This window comes from Panicum virgatum, chromosome 3N, assembly GCF_016808335.1.
Source record: "Panicum virgatum strain AP13 chromosome 3N, P.virgatum_v5, whole genome shotgun sequence".
Lineage (NCBI taxonomy): Eukaryota > Viridiplantae > Streptophyta > Magnoliopsida > Poales > Poaceae > Panicum > Panicum virgatum.
The window spans coordinates 54,329,973-54,343,300 of NC_053147.1; the positions used below are offsets into that span (position 1 = coordinate 54,329,973).

Genomic DNA, 13,328 nt, shown 5'->3' on the forward strand with positions numbered 1-13,328 from the left:
TTGAGAACTGATTCATTTCTTAATACAGCTTTGGGCCCGATTTAGATAAGAGCAGAGATTATAACTCTAGCTAATTCATGTATCTCAAACATTGTAGCTTTTGGATATCTTGCCGTCTTAATCTTAGTCCAAAATTATATTATAACAATTTCAAGAGCTTCCTTTATTAGCTTTTTACCAGCTTATGATTGCGAAATGACCAAACTTCGTATTAGAGTTTACTTAGAGTTACAATTTTTTTCACATGCCCCGTCACAGCTAACATTATAAATTGCCGGAAAAAATCCATATAACCCGCAAAGTATCAATGATGGATCACATCACCCCCTGAACTATAAAAATGAGTTTCCAATCTCCTCATCTTTGCAAAATCAGACATTTAACCCCCTAGGGTGGTTTTGCAGCCTAGTTTTGCTAAAGTAGCATGGTTTTGTCTTTCTTTTTTTATTTATTTTTGCTGAATCTTAAAAAATTATACTAAATCTAAGAAAAATCATAAAAATAGAAAATTCATTTTTGTCGGACTCTACATGAGTAGATCTACACAGTGAACATATAATATAGTATGTTTTAGTACAAATTTTTTGTTGTAGCTTTAAATCTATGTTTTTTAAGTAAATGGAATAATTTATAGATGCAGCTTCTATGGTTCAATTATGGTAAAATTTTTATGGTAGGCTAATTATACTATGCTGAACTGTAGTAAAAATTTTATACTTATTGGATCATATATAACTTAGTTATAGATAAAGTATAGATTTAACAAGTATAAATCTAAATAAATCTATAACTAAGTTATACTATCTATGACTATAACTAAGTTATATATGATCCAATGAATATGAAATTTTTACTATAGTTCAATAATATAACACCATAAAAATTTCACCACAATTGGAAGATAAAAAATGCATCTATAAATTATTTCGATTAATTGCAGAAAAGCATAGATCTAAAGCTACAGCAAAATCTTTGTGCTAAAGCATACCATATTATATGTTTATTATGTAGATCTACTCATGTGGAGTCCAACAAAATTGAATTTTCTATTTTATGATTTTTTTAATTTACTATGATTTTTTAAAGATTTAGAAAAAAATAAATAAAAAAAGAAAAAGATAAAACCACCCCAGTGTAGTAAAACAGGGTTGCAAAACCACCCTGGGGATTAAATGTCTAATTTTGCAAAGATGAGGGGGGGTTAGAAATCCGATTTTATAGGTCAGGGAGTGATGTGATCCACCATTGGTATGCTAGGGGGTAATATAGACTTTTTCCTAAATTGACATCTAAAACCAGCTATCCAACTCATACTCCCTCCATCTTAAATTATTGGTCGTTTTCAGGGGCGGACTCAGAATTCACCAAAGACTAGCCATTATATTAGACATCAGCTATTTATGTTTAGCTATAGAAAAATAGTATTTTGTCCACTGTAATTAAGGGCTAAGACTAGAGCCATAGCTCTAGTGGCCCTAGTGCTGGGTCCGCACTTGTCGTTTTGATTTTTTTTAGATTCATAAACTTTAACACACACATATATATGTAAATATATATAAAAACTAATAATTTGGAACGAAGTAAGTAGCATACAGTCCACAGATCCAAACACAATTCGGTTTTTAACAATCCACAAAGTATAATTAAATCCAGTTTCTCGTAATATAATGCCCAGTTGATCCACGAGCCTTAGAAAATAATTATGCATTCGGTTTAAAATGAAAATATGTTAAATTGCTCGAAGGACCCTGAATGATTAATAAATTGCAAACACGGTATTTAGAACCTTTCCAAAGTAATGCATTCGGAGATGGTGATGCTTAGCTTAAAGATAACAAGTGGCATCATCTGAGAGCTTTTCTAGAAACCACAACGAAAGATGGTGCTTGATGATATGTTGATTGCACTTTAAAGGGGGGCCTCCAAATGTTGCAAAGAAAAAAATGGGGACCTCCTAATCTCAAGGTTCACGGAGGAACTAATGGGTTTCTTATCTTCTATGTAAATACTATAAGGATCCAAAACAATTGAAAATATTTTGTACTCAAATATAATTCTACTCTTACCTCTCACATTGGACCCACTGTGCAGATCAGACAGGTGGGCCATGGTGTGACCAAAGACCGGCGGACCGAAAAAAACGATGGATGTAAAATGTTTCCGCCGATTTGACCTTAGTTTTTTCACCGAGCGCACCGCTTACCCACCCCTGTACCCGTCCGCTGATCATGGTTCAATCTGTCAATCACCATCCTCCTTTCTCGCTCCGACGCCGCTCCAATCACGCGCTCCCCTGTCCATCCTCGGTTCCTCCCAATCCGCCTTGTGCATCTCTACTTCCCAATCCGCCGCCCGCGCCCCAGTCTCCTCCCTTTGACACGAACGCGCTATATCGCGCGGTGCGAAGAGAGGCTTCTTGCACACCTCTTGCGTGGAGCGGTCTGACCGGTCAGAGGGACCAGTCAGACCGGTCGCCGTGCAGAACGGCAACGATCCTACGAACACTAGCCCGGGAGGGACCCCGTCGGGGCAAGCGCGTGTAGGATTGTCCTAGGCTCGGCAGGCCAGCTAGGGCGTCCTCAAACGCCATGGAGACGAGTGAAGAACAGCATGTCGATGTTAGAAAAGTAGGGTAAAGGTAAATATATAAAAAATATGTTTTTGATAGATTCGATTGGGTTGTCCCCTCAATCGGCCGTGACCCTTTATATTTATAGGGTGAGGAAGACTTACCCGCAAGAAATCATGTTTACAGATCTAAATCTATTAAGAACCCTAATTACAGTCGGACTCCTCCTAGACCGGTCAGACCGGTTGATGCCAATTTTGGCTGTCAACATATGCCCCCCTGTTTTTTGGTAAAGCTTGCTTGCCAAAAAACATTCTTCTGAATCAAAATTGTCTAAGGGCGACGATTAGCAATGCATCGGCCATATATTCTTTAAACATGCCTAAATAGCCGAAATAAGAGAACTAGCAAATGTAACAATTTCTAGTTTAAGATTAGTAAACTATTTCGGCTTTATATTCCCTAGCATGTTTAATAAAAAAAGTCTTGAGACGGCCAATGTGACCGATTATACAAATCATAGCTCCTTGGTAAAGCATAAAATTGATAGTCATAATATGGCAGCCAAGGATTATGATCAAACCACAGATTAAACACACCTGAATATGCAGTCCATGGTGCGTGCATCGACGGGATAAATGATGAAGTCCAATAAGATGATCGATGATGCTTTCTTGATCTTGGTGGTGAAGAACTCCTTCTTCGTTTGCCTTCCAATTGATTGTTTTGTTTTTGCGCAGATATCTTCTTGTATTTATCCAGAAACTCCTCAAAGGTCGGCTTGATCCTATTTTTTGCACCACCAGACTTCCCAGGTTCAGACCGGTCTGACAATCCGGACAGACCGGTCTGACAATCCGGACAGACCGGTCCTGTCAAAACCGACATGGTTGCTCTTATCTTGCCTCCTAGCCGAACTTGAACATTGTTCAGTTATATCATTTGAAGTATGGTCTTCATTGGGGACAATCTGAGCAACAGAACTAACCGATATTTCTTCAACAATCGACTTTTCTTTATCTTGTGTCAAAACTGAATTTTTATTCAATCGCCCATCTTTTTTGACACGATAAACTTGCTTGATCACCATGTGTCTTTTTCTGCACAAGCCGATTTTTTGGATCAAAACGGCCATTATTTGTAGGTGATGGCTTACTAATTGCCGGCTCCCTATAGGTAATATAGTTTGGGCACAAATATGTAGGAAGAGACGGCATATTGGAATTAAAATACCATGACGGATAAAAACAAGACATGCTATAATAAAACCCGTATGGCATATGTGTAGACGACCTATGTGATGAAAACGGCACTGAATTAGGAAAATTATTCGGCTGCCGATTCCGATCATGGAATTGTTGTCTTGGAGTAGATCTTGAGTGTTTTGGATGTTTTAGCCGACTAGCATCATTATTTTGTTTTCTGGATTTAGCCGGAAGATCTCCAAGAAAAGGCTTCGTCTTTTCCTTTTGATACTTGTGACGGCCTTTGGATTCAACAGTTTTCCAAACCCCAATCTCGGGTTTTTTTGGGCTTAACCATCTTAGGTTTTGATTTATTCTGCAAAACTCTAGATGAGCCGGTGAGACCGGTCTTAAGACTGGTCAGACCGGTTGCAGTGCAACCAGCAGCTTCGCCTTTGTTTTGTTGCCCCCGAGCGTAGAAGTACTAGAATTAATTTCTGTGTACTTGCAAGGGGAATTTGGTTCTATAATTTCGGCTTGATACGGCCTAACTGTATCTTGACCAACAACATTACAAATAGGCAAATCTTTGTAAGAATTATTAGTCGTCTTTTCAATAACCGACTTTTGAACAACAGGAGCTTGAATTGAACTATTTTCTTTATCAATAAAATCTTTAACAATACCAGATACAAAATCAGGTAAATTACCTGAAGATTGCATCTTCATCAATATGTCAATGAGGGATGGTATTTGCTGCTCCTTTTTATCACTTTGACTCCTTGTTCACGTGCCGCCATATTGCTAAGGTTTGACAAATCGGCCACGATAATCTGATTTTCTTCTCCTGCGGAGTCGCTAATTTGTGTTGACGCAAATCTCGGTCAACACATGAACGCGCTAGATCGCGCGGTGCGAAGAGGGGTTCCTTGCAGCACAGCCTGCGTGGAGCAGTCAGACCGGTCAGAGGGACCGGTCAGACCGGTCGCCGTGCAAAATGACAACGATCCTATGAACGCTAGCCAGGGAGGGACCCTGTCGAGGCAAGCGCGTGTAGGGTTGTCCTAGGCTCGGCAGGCCAGCTACGGCGTCCTCAAACGCCATGGAGACGAGTGAAGAACAGCATGTCGATGTTGGAAAAATAGGATAAAGGTAAAGAGATAAAAAATATGTTTTTGATAGATTCGATTGGGTTGTCCCCTCAATCGGCCGTGACCCTTTATATTTATAGGGTGGGGAAGACTTACTTCGCAAGAAATCCTGTTTACAGATCTAAATCTATTAAGAACCATAATTACAGTCGGACTCCTCCTAGATCGAGCTCTTGCTGGATCAGCTACAGCACCAGACCAGTCCAGACCGCTTGACCTTGACCTGACTGGTCAGATAGGTTGATGCCAATTTTAGTTGTCTAACACCTCCCAATTCGCGCTCCCGGACGCCAGAGGCTGCTGCCCCCATGTGCCGCTGCCGAGCTATCGCGCTCGCGCTAACCACCGTGTGCGGATCACCCAGCCTCGCCTTGCTCGATGCCACGCGGAGGCATCCCTGCCGCGTGTGGAGCCGCGGACCGACGGATTGATGGACCGCCGCGCATCGACGCCGCGCGGATCGTCGAGCCCGCCGCCACATCCACGACGCCGTGCGCACCTGCTTGCTCTCCTGCTCCCGGTGCCGTCGCTGGAAGTCAACCCCGGCATCCGCATCTTCTGGGGCTCCACCGCAGCAGCCGCACTCCCGGCCGCCATCGACGCCATCCTTGCACGGTACGCATGCCCCGTCCGCGACTTCTGCTACTAGGAGACCCTCCATGCTCGCCCCCGTCCGCGACTTCTGCTACTAGGAGACCCTCCATGCTCGCATTTGTCTTTTCGTATTGTGGTTGGATTGTGGATGCTAATTTGTTTAGAATCACGTGCTCAGTGCTTAATGCTCTATGTCCCTGAAGTGTTTGATAGAATGCCGCTAAGGTGAATTTGCATGGGAATAAAAGTATGTGGTGTCAGTGTCTCTCTCTTCCAATAATATCGAGTTGTCACTATATACCTTGCTGTTTGCTATGTTTCCTGAAAATGCCATCTATAATTTGCCATGTATATTGAAGGTACAATGTGGCCCAAGATGTGAATGTGATGGGCGTGAAGCATATATGCAGGTACTTCAGTACTGTTTCCAACATGATTGTTCACCGTCTCTTGTGATTCCAGCTTCACTTTCCAAACATTTTGTAAAAGCTTGCCTCGCATCCTGCATTTCTGAACTAAAATGGCATATCTATTCTGCTTTCAGGAGATTATGGAACTGCAAGTGCCGCATCTGCAGTAGGCACTATAGTGGAATGTTTGTTGGTTGGTCTGTAATGTCTTACATTTGTTTCAGAAAGCAAATCACAATTGCTGGGTCCGACGATCCTGTCATTGCAGAGCATAGTAGGTGACTTAAAAGCCTGGTATAGTCACACAGAAATGTTTTATCAAGATAGATGCAGTTTTGGAGTAGATAACATACATCTAGCCATGAGAATGTTGATTTTAAATGAAGGCATCTTTTGTTGAGTTATTTTTTCTTGTACCTTATGGCCCGGCGCCCTCACTCTCCACCGCGCTGCCCTAGCGCCTCACCGTCCACCGAGCCGCCTGATCCTTCGAAGGAGTGAAGGAGCACAACTTCGCTTGGCGGCTGTTTGCCTGTTGCCTGTATCGCGTGCTGCCACCGGCTGGTTGGAATCCGGCCTCCATCCCGTTCCCTTTGGTGAGTTTGCCTCCCTTTCCTTGTTGATGCTTCTTTCTCTTGCCCCGGATTCCATTTGCTTTGTGAATTCCCCGATCTGTCGATGCGTCCACTTGCTCATCTGGATTTGTCACCCGCCTGGTAATTTCGGTTCCGGAATCTTCTAAGCTTGTCATCAGCCAAGCAGGCTAGCTGGTCTGCCACATAGTTGCTTATACACTAGCATCATTTCCATCACATAGCTGCTTATACAGAGTGTTTGTTACCAGTGAAGGAGTGAAGGAATTCCAACCATGCCTTTCTTTGTTTGTATTTTCAGTTTTGAAAAAGGAGGAACTGATCCAACAAGGTTATGGATGGGAATCAGTCAGAATAAAATGCATATATATATATATATATATATCTGATAATGCAACCAGTCTGCTACATTGCTCAAGCCCAATGTAGCCTGAAACCTTAAGTTCTTTTGTGTCTGTGACAAGCCAGAGAACCAAGAAACGTACCCTTTTCACTTTAGATGGCCCAACTGGTAGAAAAGCATAAGATTCATGTACTCTACAAGACTGGATGGAGAAATAGCATCGAGTCTAGACAGCATATCATGAAATCCAAGACTAATTTCTGCAGAAAGCATTGTGATACATTATCACATCTGTTTTGAGGTTGTTCTTTTACCTAGATCTTTATGCTGCGGCAGAGCCGCGGAGGTTGGACGGACCTTCAAGCAAACACCAAATTCGAAAATTTGAGCAATTCATCACCTGTCGAGTGAAAAACACAAGGATGACATGCTATCCTTAATGATTCCTAGCTCCACGCCTGGCTTTGTAGGTATTCTCCGAGTCTCCGTCTCTGGAACTAAATTGATATGACAACCTAATTGCTTAAGGCTAATATTGTTGGTTAGTTATCTTGCTAAACTGATGTTTTAATAAATACATGCTTGGCTAGGCTCAATCCTCTTACAAATTTTTGAAGATATATATGCATACAGGTCTTACACGACCTGTTTGAAATATATTAACTTGAGGTATAACTCTTTCTTTATAAAGTTATCAAAAGAACCGAGTTTTACTTTTATTTCTTTTGTCCACTCTAATGGCAATATTCAGAATGCTAAGACAGAGCTTACCTTTGAAGTGTTTCTGTCCTCTATTGGCAGTATTCAGATATCTTAAGGAAATTGGAACTTGCTATAATAGTTTCTGAATGTGCCCTTCTTTCCTTTGCAGATCACCCAATAGTAATGGTTGGAGAGATGCCAAATATATTTTCACTTTTCAGCGATCACTGAACTTGCAGTTTTGTAAGAGCACTGGGATTTGGCTAACAATATTCTATGCTACCATAAATGGATGATTCCAAGATTTTTCCGGTAACAGCTTGACTGGTCTTCTGCCTCCGGTGGAAATTTGATAGCATTGACTAGCCTGTTAGTATTGTCTGAACTTCTCACTATTGTGAATTACCTTTTTTTTTGCTAATTAGTTAAACCAATCTGATACTTTTCACTCTGTTCTCGAATTTTAGCTACTATATGTGGGCACAAGGATGTTGATACTAACTTTTGTTACATATCTTTTTCTCACATAATGTTGATTTTTGCTACTATATTTGGGCACAAGGTTGGTAGTTCAGTTTGAGAGAAACAGATGTGGTAGCAAAAGCAAAAAAAAAAATGCAGGTTTCGGAAACAGATGGTGCTTTATATCTTGTTTTATCTTGCAGGCTTGGCAATTTGTGTAATTGTGTGGCAATGGATCTTTACTTGCTGCTTGGGCATGGGTTAGGCTGCTGTTTACCTGTGCTTTATAATGTTTCCCTGCGGTGCTGAATGCTTCTGGTATCAGGTAAACAATTCTTGAATAAAGTCAGAACATGACTAGAGGATACAATCATTCTTAGAGTAGTCCAGCTACATGGGTCAGAATAGGACGAAGAAGAGGATTTCTTCAAAGAACTAAATGACTAGGGAATGAAATGCAATAATGGGAAGTTTTACCATCAAGACATTTTGTTACACATAGTGTTGTTAATTTTGTCTACAGAGCAATCAAAATGAAGAAATGAAGAAAAGATGGAAACAATTGAGTATTCCATTTTGTTGGGTATTTTGTAACAAATTTATAGTAATAAAATATATTTTTATTACTATAATTTTTTTGCTAGGTTTTTTAAAAACATATATGCATGGGGAATGTGCATCTCCAATAGAATTTGTAGTTATTATTATGCTAATAAAGTTTGTTAAATTAAAAATACTTGTTTACTTGGTTTTCTTTATGAATGTAAAATTCTTGTTTACAACATTTCTTGAAAGCTCAATGTCTAAAAATTATTGTGGTATTGAATATGTTGGTGCCACACATACCTTTCCACGAATATAAAATGCAGCATGCATCGACGGTGACAGCATTCGACAATGCAGGAAGCATGCGGTGATGCATATATGAGGCGAGCAGCGGTGCAAACGGGGGAGGCATGGCCAGTGAACAGTGGAAAAGCATGCGGCAAGCCAGACATTGCCTTTCAAGGCCCCAGGGAAGAACACAACTTGGTCTCCTACTCGGGAGAGCTATTTGGAGCGTTGTTTAGTTCGTTTGTAGCGAATCAAACGCAATGCATTGTTGAAAAAGCAGCTGTGTCTGTAGCGGTATCATATTTCAAACATATTTTTATAATTATATACTCATACATACCACTATACTCTATCTTATACGTACCATTTACCTATTTTTATAATTATATGGTTTTTTTCATGTTTCGAAAATTTTGTATATTTTTACCACAATTGAGACCTCATCATTTGTTTTCACCATATATAATTTCTGTTGCAAATAAAATTTAATATGATTATTTTTTGTAATAATATGTTTTAGATGTCACACGTGCACCCTACTAGTATGGACTTATGATTTAAACATCTTCAAGCATAAATACAATAGTATACTCCCTCCATTCCAAATTGTAGATTCTTATGCAAATATATATATACAAATTTTTATTACATACTCGCTCCATTTATGCAACAACTAATTAGTGCCAAATGTGGCTAATAAATAGGAGAAAAAAAGATCATTTTACCTCCTATTAATATGTCCTAAATTTTTTAGAATGACTTGTTTTTTATTGCGAGGGAGTATCCATCTAGTGTGCATTTAGATGCATAGCAAAAATCATACATCTAGATTTTCTAAAATAACCTACAATTTATAACAGAGTGAGTGGTCGACTAACACAGTTTTGGTTGTTGGTGTAAGAGCAACAGAGACGACAATGATTGAAGTAAAAATAAAAGCGAAAATTGTGAGAAAAAAGTCCCGCTCTTCGCAGTTCCTATTTTCGACCGGGCACGGTGCTTTTCCCAGTCCCTTTTTCAAGCGAGGTTCGCTGCTAGCTGCCGGTTTGTCCGCACGCGCGCGACGTACGGCCCCGACGTGCGACGATGATGGGTCGGCGCGGCGAGGCAGCGCGTCGGCGTCCTCCCGTCGGGTCAAGTCGTCAGGTGAGAAAAAGCAAGCAAGCGGAATGCCCGGCCGGCTGCCGTGCCGGACTACTTGCTGTGGTGCTCCGGCCGCCCGGCCGCCCGGCAGCAGGGTACATTCCGCTTCCACCTTGTTTTGATTGCTTGCTCCGTTTCGTTCATTCAAACGCCTGAGCAGTGAGCAGCAGCTAGCTAGCACGCTGAGCGGTCGCCTCCAAGGAAGCCATCGATTCGATACCCGTCGTCGACGATGGAACCGCCGCCGCTGGCGGGACGCGACGGGGCAGGGAATCGATCCCCGGCCGGCCGGCCGGATCTCCCCGCCGTTCGTTGTTGGCTTCCTCTTGTTGCCGCGCGCGGCCGGCCGAGCACAGTCGGCTCGTGGGTGAACAACCAGCGCCTGCGCGCACGGCGGCCGCCTGGCGCCTGCCCTGCTTTCGCCTCGCCGGCCCACTCGGTACGGCAGCAGTGGGCGGAGGTGGATGAACCAAGGAGGCACGACGGGACAGTGGACGACAGGGGTCACAGGCCAGGGGACACCAGCTCCGTGATTCTCTAGGGACACTGGTGGGCCGCGCTAGCTGATGATGGCCGGATGATGATTATACGAAGACTGCAGACCTTGGGTGGTTTGCCGATGGAAACGCTAGCTAGGTGCTTGTGCTTTGGTGTTGGTGCGGTAAGAGCAACTGCAGCAATACCTGTAGGTGGCCAAACGGGCGGCCCGGTCCGGCCCGGCACGGGCCCGTCTAAGCACGGCCCGTTTAGGCACGACCCGCTTAAGCACGAAAATATTAACGGGCTGTGTCGTGCCTGCCCATGGGCTGAAGTGCCGACCCAGGCACGGCCCGAAATTGATTTAATCGGGCCGGGCCGGCCCGTTTGGCCCGGCAGCCCGGCGGCCCGAAAATATTTAAATAGGGTTTGATAATGGATAACATAGTATTTAAACGGGCCTATCGTGCTACCCATCGGGCCGATCGGGCCGCCCTTTTTCGGGCCGTGCCTGGACGCGTCCATGGGCTGACGGTGAGGCCCAGGCACAGCCCGGCTATCGTGCCCGTGCCGCCCGGAGCCCAATAATAATCGGGCCCGGATCGTGCTCGAGTCGGGCTAAATTGGGCCGGGTCTCGGGCCCCCATGGGTATCGGGCCAAACGGCCATCTATAGCAATACCCCACACTCTAGGGTCCCTACTTTTTAAATAGGGGGTTTTCCTACTTTTTGAGGGTCTATTTTTCACCATCAACTCCAGCAATAGATCGTAGTTTCAGCCCCTACTTTGTGGGACCCACATGTCAGCATATTACTATGCCTTTTATTTTATTTTCCTTTTTCCTGCAGATCTTCCGCACGCCTCCTTCCCATTACAGTTCCTCTCCGGCCAGCCCGCCACAGCTCCCTCGACCCTGCCGACGCAGCTCCCATCCACGCCTCCACCAGCCACCTCCGCCCAGTGTTGTGCTACCCGCCCGACGGCACCCTCCCTCGCCCTCTTGCCCCTGCGTATCCAGGTGGCCGCTGCACCAACCCACAGCTCCAAGCCAAGAGGCAGTCGGCGACCTTCTTCTCCAGAGCTGGCCATCTCTCGGCGGTCGTCACCGCAGCCACCGCGCCGCTGGATGAGGCCAGTGCCGTCCTGGGCTTCTTGGCGCCATTCCTGGACGGCGGCGAAAGCGGCGGCCTCCTCTTCTTTGTCCCCATCGACCCTGTGCACAAGGCCATGGTCAGATCCAAGAAGCCCCATGCCATGTCCCCGGAGATGGACGCCAAGGTGCTGGTCCGGCAGTAGTGCCGAGGAGCAGGAGGAAATTTGGCTCGACGGCGCTAGTCCAGCGGTGGCGTGAAGGAGCAGGGGCGGCGTGGTCCGTCGGCGGCGCAGAGGAGCAGTGCGGATTCGGCTCGACGGCGGTGGTCCGGAGGCGGCACGGAGGAGGAGCAGGGGCGGCACCGGTCCTGCGATAGCACGGAGCTGCAAGGGCGGCGCAGGTCCGGCAACGGCGCAGAAGAGGAGGGCACAGATTCGGTCGCTGCGGTACCCGTAGGAGCGGCTGGTGTACCGGGAGCGCCACTGCCCGGCGTCGGAGCGGGAGCGGCTACGGCGACTCGTCCCGGCGACGTGGGCGGCGGGGATGCCGCAGCTCGGAGCCTGTGCCGCAAGCGCTATCAGACCCGGGGCAGCGGGACTGCTTATATGCATAGAATGTTCTAGAGTAAGGGATAGCTTATGGATTTACCTTACCTCTTTTAGTGTAGAACTAGCTGCAGTATAAAGGAAAACTACCCGACCGTGTTATAGTAGGACTCCAACTGTACTCGGCTAGGACTTTCCATGTAACCCTGTCCCCCCGGATATATAAGGGCGGGCAGGGACTCTCTCGAAAGACATCAACACCTAAGGCAATACAAACAACCACACAAGACGTAGGGTATTACGCAACTCGCAGCCCAAACCTGTCTAAATCTTTGTGTTTCTTGCACCATTGAGTTCCAGAATAGTCGATCCCTACCTACAAACCTTACTGCTAAGGGTATCCCTGAGCAGGCTTGGCGGTAAACACCGACAGCTTGCGCGCCAGGTAGGGGACTCGGCGAGTTCATCGGCGAGTTCGATGGCCACTTTCGCTTTCAGCACCACGGCGCCTCCTCAAGGCGCCACCTTCGTCTTCGGCTCGTGGGTCTACATCGCCGACGGTTTGGGCGGCTTTGACAACCACCTAACTAATCGACCCACGCTGAAGGCCATCACGTCGGAAAGCTCCAACAAGCTCGCCGGATCAAACGATCATGGCGTCATGCTACTTCTGGACTTCGCCAAGGAGATCGAGAGGAAACTCGAAGACAACTCGGGTTCCACTCGGACTCAGATTAATCTTGATCTGAGTTATACTTGGATTGAGACTCCTCTTGCTCAACCCATCTTTGGATTGTGCAACGCATCATCTACTTACAAACAGATGATCGGATCCATCTATGAATATAGCATGAATAATCTTCTCTATGTCGAAAACCACTCAATCACTGCTGACTGGGAGGCACCCGTTTTCGATGTATACCCCGATCCAGTCGAGTCGTCTCACGACAGCCTGGATTTCATCACCAATGAGCTGGCAAAAATTCAACTCAAGTCCTGCCAGGATCATACATTCGCAGAACTACTCGACAGCCTTCTAGAAGTTGCCAGCATTGATGATCGTCTGTTCCAACACGGTACTCCCCTTGCAGCTGAGAGGGAAACTGGGTATGGAAAAACTGTCCTAGCTAATTATGAATCAGATCTGGAAAGCTTCTCCCCCGAACGTCTGGTTTCGGTGATCAACCAACAAGATGGAGGTGCTCCTAGTCACCACGATCCTAATGA

The 13,328-nt window shown here is 45.0% G+C and overlaps 1 long non-coding RNA gene across 6 annotated transcripts; it reads left to right on the forward strand.

Annotated features, from left to right (window-relative positions):
• The first annotated feature begins 5,170 nt into the window (after positions 1–5,170).
• On the forward strand, positions 5,171–9,239 carry LOC120666200. Of its 6 annotated transcripts, XR_005671621.1 has the most exons (7): positions 5,171–5,519; positions 5,858–5,908; positions 6,043–6,504; positions 7,163–7,314; positions 7,435–7,513; positions 7,716–8,333; positions 8,912–9,239. It is a non-coding gene; the product is annotated as an uncharacterized LOC120666200 (long non-coding RNA). The 6 variants fall into 6 exon arrangements; XR_005671619.1 differs by lacking the exon at positions 7,435–7,513 and having other exon boundaries at positions 6,803–7,314; XR_005671618.1 differs by lacking the exon at positions 7,435–7,513.
• The last annotated feature ends 4,089 nt before the right edge of the window (positions 9,240–13,328 follow it).